The sequence below is a fragment of the Physella acuta genome, unplaced genomic scaffold (genome assembly GCF_028476545.2).
Source record: "Physella acuta isolate Inbredline_101_S28 unplaced genomic scaffold, ASM2847654v3 ptg000390l, whole genome shotgun sequence".
Taxonomy (NCBI): Eukaryota; Metazoa; Mollusca; class Gastropoda; family Physidae; genus Physella; species Physella acuta.
In genome coordinates, this window is record NW_026731909.1 from 268,522 (window position 1) to 284,470 (window position 15,949).

The following is a 15,949-nucleotide window of genomic DNA, read 5'->3' on the forward strand; positions in this document are numbered from 1 at the left end:
GCTTCCCCGCATGACATATCTGTACGTCCAGCTTCAAATCACGTGACGTTGTTTATGGTAAAGATAAGACGGTCAGAATTTGTGTTATAGATTTATTATGTGTGTCGTGAGTTAATGAATGGCGTTCTCATTTGTCGGCTATCAGATTAAAATTGATTTCTCAATTATTTTTTTTATTGACTTATGAGAACAAATTATATGTTGAATCCCTTGGTAATGTTCATTTTTTGGAAATGGGAAGTAACTACTACAATTTAATACTTCAATGTTTTAAAGCAATTATGTATTTTTCAGCACTGAAAAGTAACTAAAATGTGTTCAAAATGATGTAATACATTAGTATATTGATTATTAAATATTATAATTATATACATTTCATTTATTTATATCTGGGTAATCGTATACAAATACAACCGATGGCTCTGATAAAGTTTGTCCAGTGCATTGGCGAAGCTATTGTGGTGCGGAAAGGGGGGGGGGGGGTCTTTACTGGGTCCATTTTTTTTTTTTTACTGGCCGCTGCATTTTGTAGGCCTACTCTACTACTCTACAGAATGGCATTACGTTCAGAAATTCAAGATAACAAAAAAAGAGTCACCCATCCGTCCATCTGGCTAGACTGTACACCGTGTGACGATACCAAGAGGACACAGATGCTTGTGACAGAGGGACCTAACACGGCAGAATATTGTGACAAGTTGTATAGCCTACATGGCCGTCCGCCTCCTGTAAACCCCATTATTCATTGGGTGTAAAGCTTGATGTGTAAAAAAAAAACGTGTGTAGATTTATTTTTTTGTAATTTATAGATTTGCTGGATGTACCCAACTGTTGTTTTAGAAGCAATGTAAAATAAGAAACAGAAGTTCCTGTTTGTTATTATTATTATTATTTATAGTGGAGTGTGGAGTTTAAGTCTAGATCTGGGTTTGGCGTTAGTATTTGACTAAGTTTACGGCCTGACTAAATCACGACGGGGGTTAAGCTTTGGGTTATGCCTGGTTGAAATAGAACCAACCTGTTCGGTATGAAGTTCCCCATGCAGGGAGTGAGAACGTATATAATACTTTAAAAGAAAACTAGACAATACAACTTAATACCAATCATAATAAAAAATAAATAATCTCTTAGGTAGGATTTATTTTATCGTTAAGAATTAAATTTTCGGTGGTTTCAGAAACCATCGGTAACGGTAACAGTCAGATAACCGATATGGGGCAAGGATTTGGCGTCGCTGGGACGGGTATCTCCCCCCCCCCCCCCCCCTCCGCTTTAAAACGATACTAGACATGTTTTTTATGTATCGGTATTCTATGGAAGAAGCGTGTTTTCGATATTCTAAACTAGTGTTTCTTTCAAACATTTAGCTTCGGGGGGGGGGGGGGTGCTTTGAAACTTCCGAGGACTATTTACTTATATTTTAGAGTTATAGGGGTAATAATAATAAGCATAAACTTTGATATAGAAACCAAACAGTTTTTAAAAACTGTGTTTGTCTTAGCTAATTTCATTTTAAAAAATCAATGATTTTTATCATAATTTGAATTGTTTAGTACAGCACTGAACGACAACAACATGTAAGACACGTCGCAGTCAGTTCCCAGCCAACTCTCCCCTACACCATAAATCTGGTCTGAGCACACCTCTCACCTACACACCTGACAAGCAACAACCGTGTTAACACATTAGGCTACAGCCACATCACACCCGCACACAGGGCAGTTGGCCTATAGGTGTTTGGGTGGTTACATTAACCCTATAGTTACAAATACAGGAAGGGTTAGAGTATATATTTTCTATTTTAATTTCATAGTGTATTGAATCTAGTCGAGAAAGGGGGGGGGGGCTTGATGTTGGCAATAACACCCCCCCCCCCCTACCACCCACCCAAGTCAAGGATACTTTAAAGAAAATACCTTAATGATGGGACGCCTGATTAAGAAAAAAAAGAAATACAGTTCTTATAAAACATAGGGTTACCCACTCGGCAGGCCTTTTTAACCACAACATGCTTTACTGTGAATTAGGCTAAGTACAATAGGTAAAAAAAAATAGGCCTAGTTTTTTTTTTTTTCAAGTTTAAAATATTAACAAGTGTGCAACATCAGCTATTAAAACTTTTAACTAGATCTAGAACTAGTAAGTAGGCCTTCGCAGCTGTGATCAAATTAAGTGGGCCTAGTAATAAGTTTGAGTGACGCAATTCGACGCTGAAAATAAAATAAAATAAATAGGCCTAACACATCGCGTCGCTTCAAAGCACTTCACATTTTCAACACACAAAGGCGGTGTACGGGGATTTCCCGAACACAGTTTAAAATTTTGTACAACCCATGCCTACAAAGAGAGCATTCCTTATCTAACAGGTCACATAATCATTCATTGCTTAGATAAAACTATATACCCCCTTCCACGTACATTGTGATTGTGGAAACACTTCATATTAAAAAGTATCCGTTATAACACACCTTATCACCAAATGTATGGCTTACAATTAACTGAACGATGTGTAACATCCAATATTAAATATTCAAAATATTACCAATACATTTCAGGAAATATATGAAGTAGGCTATCTAATATATTCATATATCCAACACATACAGTCCTAGAAACACAGCAACTATAAGCACAGCAGAATGTAATCCGGATAAATGTAACCCCAAACAACAGCAGACGACGCAGAATTCAAACGCTTAGCTTTGTTTACACTCAGAAATTAACCCCGCGTGTCTCGGCCGAACAAGCTACACACGAAGGGGAGATCACTCAAATAGGTCAACAATTAAAAAACACCGCGACAAGGTGTAGCACACTGCTATAAATAACCGTGGGATGTTTTTTCAACATGTGTGTATGACGGTGGCGGTGTATGACAGCTGGTCGTATTCAGTAGTTTGGGTGGGGTAGGGGCAGGGGATGAGGGGGGGGGGGGGATAGATGGGCCATTTATTTATTTTTTTAAGTTTTAAATTTAATTTTTCAATTAAATTAAACCAAGGCTGAACTTTTCTTGAGTGAAACGAAGTTGTAAATCTGTTTATTCATTGTGTGTGATGGGGAAGGCGTGGAGGGAATGTAACGTGGGGAGTAGGGTGGGGGCGGAGGGAGTGTGGATATTTGAAAACAAGGGAGGAAATCGAAGGTAAATTACAAATGTAATCATTTTAACATTGTTACCAGGCCTGTGAGGCCTATTGTTTTTACAGGAGAAAAAAAATAATTGAATTAAATTAAAATATTGGCTGATGTGGCACACGCTGGAGAGGTAGGTTAATGACCAGCATAATGACGGTAGCACAGTAGCTAACACTACACCAGCACGGCGGCGAGTGCTTTGATAGCAGTGTTTCTTTCAGACATTTTTTTTCCGGGGGGGGGGGGGGCGAGGGCATTTGAAATTTTCGGTGGAGGGCAAACTTTAATTTCGAGGGGGGCACTGGTTAAAGTGTATAATTTCTATATAAAGCAGTGTTTCTTCCAGACTTTTTTCACCGGGGGGGGGGGGGGGGGCACTTGAAATCTTCGGGGGGCGGTAAACTTTCTTTGGGGGGGGGGGGGGGGGCGGACACTGTTAAAAGTATATTTTCTATATAAATTATATAAATTTAATTTCGTTTGAAGGGGGGGGGGGGGGCGGGAAGAAACTCTGATATAAATTATCTTTTTTATTTCTTTGCTGTGGACGTTCTCTGGGAGTGGCTTAAAGCAACTGATAATACCAAGCACTATAGGCATACGTGTGAGCATAACTCAGGGAGGAACAGGCTACCTAGAATATTGGCAGTGTTTTTTCCAGACATCTCTTCGGGGAGGCTCCGCCCGCCCCCCCCCTCTCCCACCCCCAGAAACACGTATACCCCTCCCCTCCCCCGAACGAAATAGAAGTTATATAGAAAATATATACTTTTACCAGTGACCGCAGTAACTTAAAACAATGGTAGTATAGTGGTACTATAGTGATAGCAAAAGGCTACCTAGCACATGGGAAGCATATTGTTATTATTGTAGTAACATTAGATCATTTGCTAACAAGATAGCAGCAGGGTTTAACAACGCTACTGTTTAAAACAGATTGCAACTAGTTTCAAAGAAATAAACCTGCGAAGATTAAGATAGTCCTACCATTCGTTTTAGCTATAGCAAATGGTCAACAACAAAAATATGTATGTTTTAAAATAGTTTTTTTTTTTTAAAAAAGTAGATTATCTTATTTTTAAATTATAAATTTTCTTAAGTATTATGAATAAAATGTTAGATAAATGTATCTGTTGTAAGTCAACAAGCATTTCAAAGTTTAAATAAAAGTAAAAAAATACAACTTAGAAACAGCGCTGGTTGTCTACGAATAAAAACTAAATGGACACTGGATATCCGAATATATAAAAGCCTATGTGCGCACTTCTTTCTCTTACTCCCTGTCCGTCCTACGAGGCTATGATATCAGTATCTTCAGCAATATACGGAGAACTGAAAGACGCGGACTTATGTTGAAAATAATATGTTAGATGTGTAAATGAAATTTTATTTAAAGACGAAAATAAAATTAAAGGCATATTCAATGTAGAAACAAGTCTTTGATAATGCAACAGGAGAAGTGTTTATGTTCTAGTTTGTGTTTGTGTAGTTTGTTTATGTCTGTGACCAGTGGCGTAGGCAGGGGGGGGGGGCGTTAGGGGGGGTCATAACCCCCCATAGACCCCTCGGTATATATAAAAAGTATGAGGGGGGTGCAAATCGAAAGTTTGAGGGGGGATGCAAATCGAAAGTTTGAGGGGGGGGGGGGGGGTGCAAATCGAAAGTTTGAGGGGGGGGGGGTGCAAATCGAAAGTTTGTCCCCGGGTAAAAATTGGAACCCCCCCCCCCCTTGAGACGATCTAGAGAAAATAGAAGTATTAGAAGCAACATAAAAACCATCACTGTTACAGAGAATGACGTCAAATGAAACTAAAGTAGCAAAATGAAACAATATAAAAAAAAAGTTTAAACTACGGAAAGTACACAAAAAGAATGGCATCATTGATTGTAGAGTAAAAAAATTAGAATTACAAATCAAATGTCAATAAGTATCAGAGGCTTAGCGAAGGGGGGGGAGAAGTACAAATGTCCCCGGGCGCCGACCTTAGGGGGCGCCAAAATGGGTTGAAAATTAAAAATCTCATTTTAGCTGCATTTTTGCTTTATAAATAAAAAAAATATATGAGGGGAGGGGGTTCAAATCGAAAGTTCGAGGGGGGGGGGGTGCAAATTGAAAATTGAAAGGTTATTCCCGAGGGGGTGCCAAATTGAAAGTTTGTCCCGCGGCGCCGGGAAGGGTCGCTACGCCTCTGATAAGTATACACAATAATCATGACGTCATTAATAATATAAACACAAAATTAAACGGCTAAATTATTTGTCTAATATTAGAGGTGTATCTAGAAATATACCAAAAATACAGCACAAGTAAAATATATAAATATATAGTTAGGGTTAGGTTAAGGTTAGGGTTATTGGGTTATTATTTAGGGTTTTATTTCAGGTTAAATTTCCGGATCAGGTTAAAATGTCGGTTTTTAAATACAATTAAAAATATTTTGGTTTTTGTTTTAGAGAAAGAATATAATTTGATACTTTTTCAGAACAAATTGATTTTTAGCCATTTTGTTGTTTCTTTGCTTTGACGCAAATGTTTTTCAACGTGTAGTAAAGCACATTACGTGTTGGCCTATTTCTATTCTAAAATATATTTCTAAAATATATTTTGCGCGCGGGTGTCGGTATCCTCATAGTTTACCGCGCTTTGCGCTTCAACACCGCGCAAAGCGCGGGTGTTTTCGGTAGAACTTTGCTCCGTCGCGGTGAATCTTTTTTAAATATACCAACTTGGGAACATAACAAAACTAAACACAAAAGGCGAACGCATATACCCGTGCTTCGCTACGGTGTGGATATCGCCACGGTGTGGAGTTTACCGCGCTGCGCGCGGGTGTCGGTAGCACTTTGGTGTGAATACGGATACTCACGAAAATTTAAAATAAGAGGAACAACGCTCCCACGAACGTCCGCTCAGACATCCCTCCTCCCCGAACCCGCGTCGTCAATTTAAACCACCGCAGAACAACACGTTTACCCGGGCGTCCGCGCCCAAGGGTAGATTTCACGTGGTTCCAAAATCTATAGAGATGACGCAAGGAAGGAAGGACTGACACACTACCACCAGCGTTAGATTATAGATATTATAGATATAGATTATATTATAGTAATCATGTGTCTTCCTGGAGGTCCGTGCATTTTATGGCAAGGAATAGTGCCCAACTTAGACTCTCCTCAACAATGTAACTACCAGCCTTTCCGGGAGTTGAAGCAATGTAACCACCAGCCTTTCCGGGAGTTGAAGCAATGTAACTACCAGCCTTTCCGGGAGTTGAAGCAATGTAACCACCAGCCTTTCCGGGAGTTGAAGCAATGTAACTACCAGTCTTTCCGGGAGTTGAAGCAATGTAACTACCAGCCTTTCCGGGAGTTGAAGCAATGTAACTACCAGCCTTTCCGGGAGTTGAAGCAATGTAACTACCAGCCTTTCCGGGAGTTGAAGCAACGTAACTACCAGCCTTTCCGGGAGTTGAAGCAATGTAACTACCAGCCTTTCCGGGAGTTGAAGCAACGTAACTACCAGTCTTTCCGGGAGTTGAAGCAATGTAACTACCAGCCTTTCCGGGAGTTGAAGCAATGTAACTACCAGTCTTTCCGGGAGTTGAAGCAATGTAACTACCAGACTTTCCGGGAGTTGAAGCAATGTAACTACCAGCCTTTCCGGGAGTTGAAGCAATGTAAATACGAACCTGATGCATGCTTGTTTTTACCTCTCCTTCAACTTACCGAAGCATGCTTGTTTTTACCTCTCCTCCAACTTACTGATGCATACTTGTTTTTACCTCTCCTCCAACTTACCGAAGCAGGCTTGTTTTTACCTCTCCTTCAACTTACCGAAGCAGGCTTGTTTTTACCTCTCCTCCAACTTACTGATGCACACTTGTTTTTACCTCTCCTCCAACTTACTGAAGCAGGCTTGTTTTTACCTCTCCTCCAACTTACTGATGCATGCTAGTTTTTACCTCTCCTCCAACTTACTGATGCATGCTTGTTTTTACCTCTCCTCCAACTTACTGAAGCAGGCTTGTTTTTACCTCTCCTCCAACTTACTGATGCATGCTTGTTTTTACCTCTCCTCCAACTTACTGAAGCATGCTTGTTTTTACCTCTCCTCCAACTTACTGATGCATGCTTGTTTTTACCTCTCCTCCAACTTACTGATGCATGCTTGTTTTTACCTCTCCTTCAACTTACTGATGCATGCTTGTTTTTACCTCTCCTCCAACTTACTGATGCATGCTTGTTTTTACCTCTCCTTCAACTTACCGAAGCATGCTTGTTTTTACCTCTCCTCCAACTTACTGATGCATACTTGTTTTTACCTCTCCTCCAACTTACCGAAGCAGGCTTGTTTTTACCTCTCCTTCAACTTACCGAAGCAGGCTTGTTTTTACCTCTCCTCCAACTTACTGATGCACACTTGTTTTTACCTCTCCTCCAACTTACTGAAGCAGGCTTGTTTTTACCTCTCCTCCAACTTACTGATGCATGCTTGTTTTTACCTCTCCTCCAACTTACTGATGCATGCTTGTTTTTACCTCTCCTCCAACTTACTGAAGCAGGCTTGTTTTTACCTCTCCTCCAACTTACTGATGCATGCTTGTTTTTACCTCTCCTCCAACTTACTGAAGCATGCTTGTTTTTACCTCTCCTCCAACTTACTGATGCATGCTTGTTTTTACCTCTCCTCCAACTTACTGATGCATGCTTGTTTTTACCTCTCCTTCAACTTACTGATGCATGCTTGTTTTTACCTCTCCTCCAACTTACTGATGCATGCTTGTTTTTACCTCTCCTTCAACTTACCGAAGCATGCTTGTTTTTACCTCTCCTCCAACTTACTGATGCATACTTGTTTTTACCTCTCCTCCAACTTACCGAAGCAGGCTTGTTTTTACCTCTCCTTCAACTTACCGAAGCAGGCTTGTTTTTACCTCTCCTCCAACTTACTGATGCACACTTGTTTTTACCTCTCCTCCAACTTACTGAAGCAGGCTTGTTTTTACCTCTCCTCCAACTTACTGATGCATGCTTGTTTTTACCTCTCCTCCAACTTACTGATGCATGCTTGTTTTTACCTCTCCTCCAACTTACTGAAGCAGGCTTGTTTTTACCTCTCCTCCAACTTACTGATGCATGCTTGTTTTTACCTCTCCTCCAACTTACTGAAGCATGCTTGTTTTTACCTCTCCTCCAACTTACTGATGCATGCTTGTTTTTACCTCTCCTCCAACTTACTGATGCATGCTTGTTTTTACCTCTCCTTCAACTTACTGATGCATGCTTGTTTTTACCTCTCCTCCAACTTACTGATGCATGCTTGTTTTTACCTCTCCTCCAACTTACTGATGCATGCTTGTTTTTACCTCTCCTTCAACTTACTGAAGCACACTTGTTTTTACCTCTCCTCCAACTTACCGAAGCAGGCTTGTTTTTACCTCTCCTTCAACTTACCGAAGCAGGCTTGTTTTTACCTCTCCTCCAACTTACTGATGCATGCTTGTTTTTACCTCTCCTCCAACTTACTGATGCATGCTTGTTTTTACCTCTCCTCCAACTTACCGAAGCGGGTTTTTTTTTTTACCTCTCCTCCAACTTACTGATGCATGCTTGTTTTTACCTCTCCTACAACTTACTGAAGCAGGCTTGTTTTTACCTCTCCTCCAACTTACTGAAGCAGGCTTGTTTTTACCTCTCCTCCAACTTACTGATGCATGCTTGTTTTTACCTCTCCTCCAACTTACTGATGCATGCTTGTTTTTACCTCTCCTCCAACTTACTGATGCATGCTTGTTTTTACCTCTCCTCCAACTTACTGAAGCAGGCTTGTTTTTACCTCTCCTCCAACTTACTGATGCATGCTTGTTTTTACCTCTCCTCCAACTTACTGAAGCATGCTTGTTTTTACCTCTCCTCCAACTTACTGAAGCAGGCTTGTTTTTACCTCTCCTCCAACTTACTGATGCATGCTTGTTTTTACCTCTCCTCCAACTTACTGATGCATGCTTGTTTTTACCTCTCCTCCAACTTACTGAAGCAGGCTTGTTTTTACCTCTCCTCCAACTTACTGATGCATGCTTGTTTTTACCTCTCCTCCAACTTACTGAAGCAGGCTTGTTTTTACCTCTCCTCCAACTTACTGATGCATGCTTGTTTTTACCTCTCCTCCAACTTACTGAAGCATGCTTGTTTTTACCTCTCCTCCAACTTACTGATGCATGCTTGTTTTTACCTCTCCTCCAACTTACTGAAGCAGGCTTGTTTTTACCTCTCCTCCAACTTACTGAAGCATGCTTGTTTTTACCTCTCCTCCAACTTACTGAAGCGGGTTTATTTTTTTACCTCTCCTCCAACTTAAATTTCATATAAAACGTTTTAATAACAAGCTTTTTTGTACTAATACTCTAAAAAGTAGAAAATAACTTATAGACTACTATTTAAATAACTATAAAGAAAAGCGTGGGTCTCTTCCTAAACATTAGTATAGGTATCCAATAGATGCTAAAGTTTTTATGAAAAAACAAGTTAATTAAAAAAGTCTAGTGACATTTATGCGCAATTTCCTTATGTTATCTAAAAATGGCTCTGACGTATAATGCTGGGGTGCGTTCAAGCTAGAAGAACGATCGGTTTGTAGGTGTTTATGTAATTTTAAAATTTGTGACCGAACGAGAGGATATTTTTGAAAACTTTCTTCGGCAATATTGTTCTTAATTATGGCAGGAATCGATTGGTACATGTTTCAAGTCGCTAAGTGGTCTGGTTGTCGAGATATGGGCAAAAAACTGCATTTTTTCGAGGTTTTTTGGCTTTTCCTGGAAATCCACGAAAGAAACCCGGAATTTTTATGGCCTATGTTCATCCTCGTAACTTGCTAAACATAATTGCTTTTGGAACTAGTCCTCGATATTGCTTCGTTGAGGAGGAGATACGACTTAAAGCTGCGGACACACATACATCCATACATTCATTCATTCATCCATCCATTCCCAGAAATGAGTTAATAAACGCAATTCTCCAGAATGGAAATTGCGCTAAAAATTCTACCTCTCTTCCAACTTACTGATGCAGGTTTGTTTTTATCTTTATCTTTGTTAAAAATAACAAACTTTTTTGCTATTAAAGTTTTAGCTTGATATTTATAAAATAATTTGATAGAATATTTATTAAGTTTTTGGCTAGAATATTATTAAATGTTTTATAGATTCACTATCAAATGTTTAGGTAGAATAGTTTTTAATCACATGATTGTCTCGTGACTAATTTGATTATTATTTTTTTTTTTACAGTTTTTAATATTGTATGTTTTTGTTTTACATATTAGGCTTAAAAAGCTGGATCCAAATGGTTGTTACCATTGAATTTTGTATAACATTTGAGAAATAAGTACAAATTATTTCCGGTTTTATTAAGGCTAGAGATATTCAAACAAATAATTACTTGTAGTATAATAGTAATTTAGCTAACTCTTTTATTTTCAATTTGGATTAGTAGAATTAGGGTGTTGTGGTGATAGGGGATGTTATATTTTTTTATTATAAATAAACTATTACTATTAGCAGTGGCGGAACTAGGAAAAAAAGGCTCCCCCGCAAAGAAAAAATTAGGGCCCCCTATACATATATATATATATATATATATATATATATATATATATATATATATATATATATATATATATATATATATATATATATATATATACTAGCCGTCCCGGCCAGGCCCTGCTCTGGCTTCTGTGAAAAACCTTTCCGTTAAAGACCATTACCTGTGTGTTTAGAAATCATCATAAACCCGGCATTGCCCACCCAAACCACAACCAACCAAAACAACAAAACGCAAACATAACGCTAACACAATTAGAAATACAAACGAAAACAAAAACCTAACAACAAACCCAACCACAACCACAAACACCAATACAAACACAAAGAAAAAACAAACGAAAACAAAAACCTAACAACAAACCCAACCACAAACACCAATACCAAAAAAAAAACAACGAAAAAGCAAACGAAAACAAACCAAATCCAAACGCAAAACCAACCAAAAACACAAATACAAACCCAAACAAAAAAAAACACAAACAAAAACGAAAAAAGAAAGAACAAAAACGAACCAAATCAAAACGCAACCACTAACGCAAACCCACCTAAACACAAAGAAAACACTAACGCGAACATAAACGCCCGGGGCAGAATCGCCTGTTTTAGCTTAATAAACGACTATAGTACCCCAACTTATTCATAGTTTTTGCACTCACTTAAACGAACGCGCCTGTTTCAATTTAATGAACAATTATAATACTCCAAGCTTATCCGTAAAATACCTAAAACATTTGCACTTGATCAATCCCCGCTAATTATGTAATTATTTTTTTCCCAACACCAAAACAAAGTAATTAAAAAGTAAATGCTTTTCAACTAATGCTATGGTTTTATAAAGGGAAGTAATTGTGTTTTGCCTAATTTATCAAAGGGAAGTAAGCGCTATAGGACTAAATAAAAACATAATTAGAATTTTTGTAAAAGATTATATTTTTTTAAAACTTGTGTTTAATGAACATGCCGACAATTATTACTATAATTTGAAAAATGAAAATGATTTCCCAACACTTTTAATAGTAATTTTTTAACGCATAAATTTAGACAACTGCGCACGATAATTGATCTAACACTTAAATCCGTAGAAATGCCAACGACAAACATGTGCGTTACAGAATTGAGCTTTATATCTAATATATAAAGCTCAGTTCTGTAACGTGTGGCAAAAAAGTTTGTCGTTGACAGTTCTATGGATTTAAGTGTTAGATTTTTTATCGTGCTCATAGTCTAAATTTACGAGTCAAAAAATTACCATTGAAAGTCTTTAAAAACAATTTTCATTCTATTTACTTAGAAGAATAATTTTCAGTTATGAACACGACATAAAATTTTTTAAAAGTGTATCGACGTTTATAAAATTTCTAAAATTGTGTCGGAAATGTATTGACTGCACAGTTACTTCCCTTTAATAAAAAAATTCTTAACAAGAAAGAATTTACATTTTATTACTTTGTTTTTGGTGTTAAGAAAAAAAAAATAATTACATAATTAGCGGGGATTGATTAAGTGCAATGTCGTTAGGTATTTTTAACACTGCCTTTTATTTATTCTATACACTGAACCTACTGTTCAATATTTTTTTTAAAATCAATAACATTTAATAAGCCAGGTCCTACAAATCCTATATGTTTATTTCTTTCCATTTACGGATAAGCTTGGAGTATTATCATTTTTGTTCACTAAATTGAAACAGGCGCGTCGGCCGGCGCCCTTGCATGGTTCGATTTGGCACCCTGGGCTATCATGTGAGCGCTATGCTGCATAGTTTTGTTTTTAACAGTGCGATAGACTATGGGTAAGAAAGGTTACTATAGTCTTTAAGTGAATCAAATCCGGGCGTCCTCCGTCACCCCGACAGGGTGCTATTTGGCGCCCCGGGCCTTCCGGTGTACGCTATGGTATATACGTTCGCGTGAGTTCAAAAGACTATGAATAAGTTATGTACTATAGTCGTTTACTAAGTTCAATCAGGCGGTGACGTCATGGTGCGTCCTCTGGCGCCCAGACAGGGTGCTATTTGGGGTCCCGGGCCTCCCGTGTTCGGTTTCGCGCCTACGTTCATTAAAGTGAGTGCAAAAGACTATGAATAAGTTGGGGTACTATAGTCGTTTATTAAGCTGAAACAGGCGATTCCGCCCCGGGCTAGACTCTGAGCACTGTGCGTTTATGTTCGCGTTAGTGTTTTCTTTGTGTTTAGGTTGGGTTTGCGTTAGTGGTTGCGTTTTGATTTGGTTCGTTTTTGTTCTTTCTTTTTTCGTTTTCGTTTGTGTTTTATTTTCTTTGCGTTTGTGTTTGTATTTGTGTTTGTGGTTGGTTTTGCGTTTGTATTAGGTTTGTTTTCGTTTGTTTTTTCGTTTGTGTTTTTTTCTTTGGGTTTGTGGTTGGTTTTGCATTTGGATTTGGTTTGTTTTCGTTTGCTTTTTCGTTTGTTTTTTTCTTTGTGTTCGTATTGGTGTTTGTGGTTGTGGTTGGGTTAGTTGTTAGGTTTTTGTTTTCGTTTGTATTTGTAATTGTGTTAGCGTTATGTTTGCGTTTTGTTGTTTTGGTTTTGGTTTGGGTGTGCAATGCCGGGTTTATGATGATTACTAAACACACAGGTAATGGTCTTTAACAGAAAGGTTTTTCACAGAAGCCAGAGCAGGGCCTGGCCGGGACGGCTAGTTAGATATATATATATATATATATATATATATATATATATATATATATATATATATATATATATATATATATATATATATATATATAATCTATATCCTGAGCAATTATTGCAATATATAACCATTCTGAGAGTACAAACCAGAAAATATTTAATCCAAACTCATTTTGAGCGAAAAACTCATCAAATACATGCTGGTCAAAAATATATAAAGACGTTAGCTTGATTTGTGAATGGTTTCTCGCGTTATGTTTATTTTTTCATTTTTGGCTTTTATAATATCAATTTTGAAAACATTGATTTTTATAGCTATACTATTGTAAATTACGTCTTATTTAAGTAACAATTCAGAGAATAATTGCTTTTTAATATACATAGTACAAAACTATTTAAATGAGCTTCGTGAGCATCCCTATTTTAAAGAAGGGCAGTAAGTCATGGAAGTAGTGTGAATGTTTACCTACCTTTCAAACTATAGCTCTTGTAGATTTTAAAATATTTTTCTACGCAACAATCTCTGCTATAGTAGACCTGTTTTTTTTTTTTACAAAACCACTTTCAAAATGCATGAAAAACATAATTTTTGAAAAAAAAAATTCATTGTTTTTTGGTCGGAACTGGGCCCCTAAACGTCCTGGGCCCCCCGCATTGCGGGGTCTGGCGGTATGGTAGTTCCGCCCCTGACTATTAGGCCATATACCACATTGTCCGCTTTTGTGTATTTTATCACTGGAAAAAAAAAATGTCCGCAACCTGTTTCTTAATTTAAAATTTAAAAAACCGGGAGTGATCTCCCCTAAACTTTCTCGAATATTCTATTATAACACTACGGGGGATGGCAACTGGGGACATAGACAATATTTTTATTCCATTTTTAATTACTTAAACTTTTTATAATAGAATAGAATCTCGAAAAAAAAGAGTTTCACATCAAGTGAACGCCACATAAAATGTGCATAATAGTGCGGGATATTATTAGTACTTTACAAATTCACATGCGTTTTTTTTTTTTTTTGAGAAATCGGAAATAGCGTAAATTACTCAAAATTTGAAAAAGAGGCAGAGAATTAAAACTTTTACTTACATGTGAAATTTCATTTATCTATCTGAAATAGTACTCAAGTTTTAGGCTTTTGAAAAATTCAAAGTAGAATAAGTACCACTTCCGGTTATTGGAAATCGGTGTAAAACGTCGAGATTTGCAAAAATCGCGTTTTTTTGCACGATTACAGGACTTTCTCTATACTTTGTATATACGAGAAAGTAAAAAAACAATATATCTAAACGGCTTTTCAGCGGCTTAAAATCAACACAAAAATATGAAATTGAGTGTGATCAATGGTTTCCAAGCGGCTTTAATTTTTTTTTTAAAGTAACTATAATTTTATTTCTTGCCATATCTTTCTTTGATTAAAAAAATGTAGTATGATTACAGTCTTTTCAAGTCTATTGTTTGTGCTTGTGTATTTTAACATTGGCCTTTAATTATTTTAATTCCAAATTTACATTATCAGTGGCGTAGCCAGGATCGTCTCAAGGGGGGGGGGGGTCCAATTTTTACCCGGGGACAAACTTTCGATTTGCACCACTCCCCCTCTCAGACTTTTGATTTGCACCCCCTCAAACTTTCGATTTGAACCCCCCCCCCCATCAAACTTTCGATTTGCAACCCCCCACTCAGACTTTTGATTTGAACCCCCCTCAAACTTTCGATTTGAACCCCCCCCCCCCCTCATACTATATATATATTTATATGACCCCCCCCTGCCTACGCCACTGTACATTATCTTTCAGCAGTTTATCGGGGCTTCGGGATTGGTGTAAACTACGTGTAATGGAAAAATATAAGGCTGCTGTTGGGTAGAGGCGTAGCGACCCTTCCCGGCGCCCGGGGACAAACTTTCGATTTGCACCCCCCTCAACTTTTCTATTTGCACCTCCCTCAAGCTTTCAATTTATTTTCCAACCCATTTTGGCGTCCCCTAAGGTCGGCGCCCGGGGACATATGTCCCCCCCCCCCCTCGCTACGCCTCTGGTGTTGTGAAAGAGCTGCTCATCAGCACTGAATCTTGCGCCCCTGCCGTTTAATGAGACCGACTGCTGACCGAATGATTAGCTCGCTTAATACCAGCCTTCTTCACACGTTAGCTGTCTGACCAAAATAAGCATCACTTAATTAAACTTTGTAATTATAGGCGGTTGTTTAATCATCTTAGGCAACCAATTAAGTATAATTTGATGTCATATTGCACTGTCTTCAAATCTTGACCCACGTAACGAATCTGTCAGAAGTGCCCGAAATTTCGCTCGCCCGTTTCGATCTATGACGACAGACAGAATGCCAACAGACTGACAACAGAAAAAGGAAAGTGTTTCTTCCATGCATCTTTTCGGGGGGGGGGGGGGGGGAGGAGAGGCGAGGGACCTTATATAAGGGAAACTGTCCCAATTACCGCACCGTGTTTCCCCCCACCAAGAGACAGAGACACCACAGGTTTCTTTATTACAATTACGTTTTTTTATCATTTTTGAGTTCAAACACCCTTGTCAT

At 38.1% G+C, this 15,949-nt stretch overlaps 1 protein-coding gene across 4 annotated transcripts in view; it reads right to left on the minus strand.

Moving 5' to 3' along the window:
- LOC131942148 (H(+)/Cl(-) exchange transporter 4) overlaps positions 1-2,710 on the minus strand; it is a 97,298-nt gene extending 94,588 nt beyond the window's left edge. For 2 of the 4 annotated variants that reach the window (XM_059301877.1, XM_059301875.1), the window contains exon 1: positions 2,543-2,707. The gene's annotated coding sequence lies outside the window, so the exon portion shown is untranslated. Of the gene's footprint in view, positions 1-2,542 lie in introns of all 4 variants that reach the window. The other 2 variants (XM_059301876.1, XM_059301881.1) reach the window with 2 other exon arrangements.
- Positions 2,711-15,949: the final 13,239 nt, after the last annotated feature.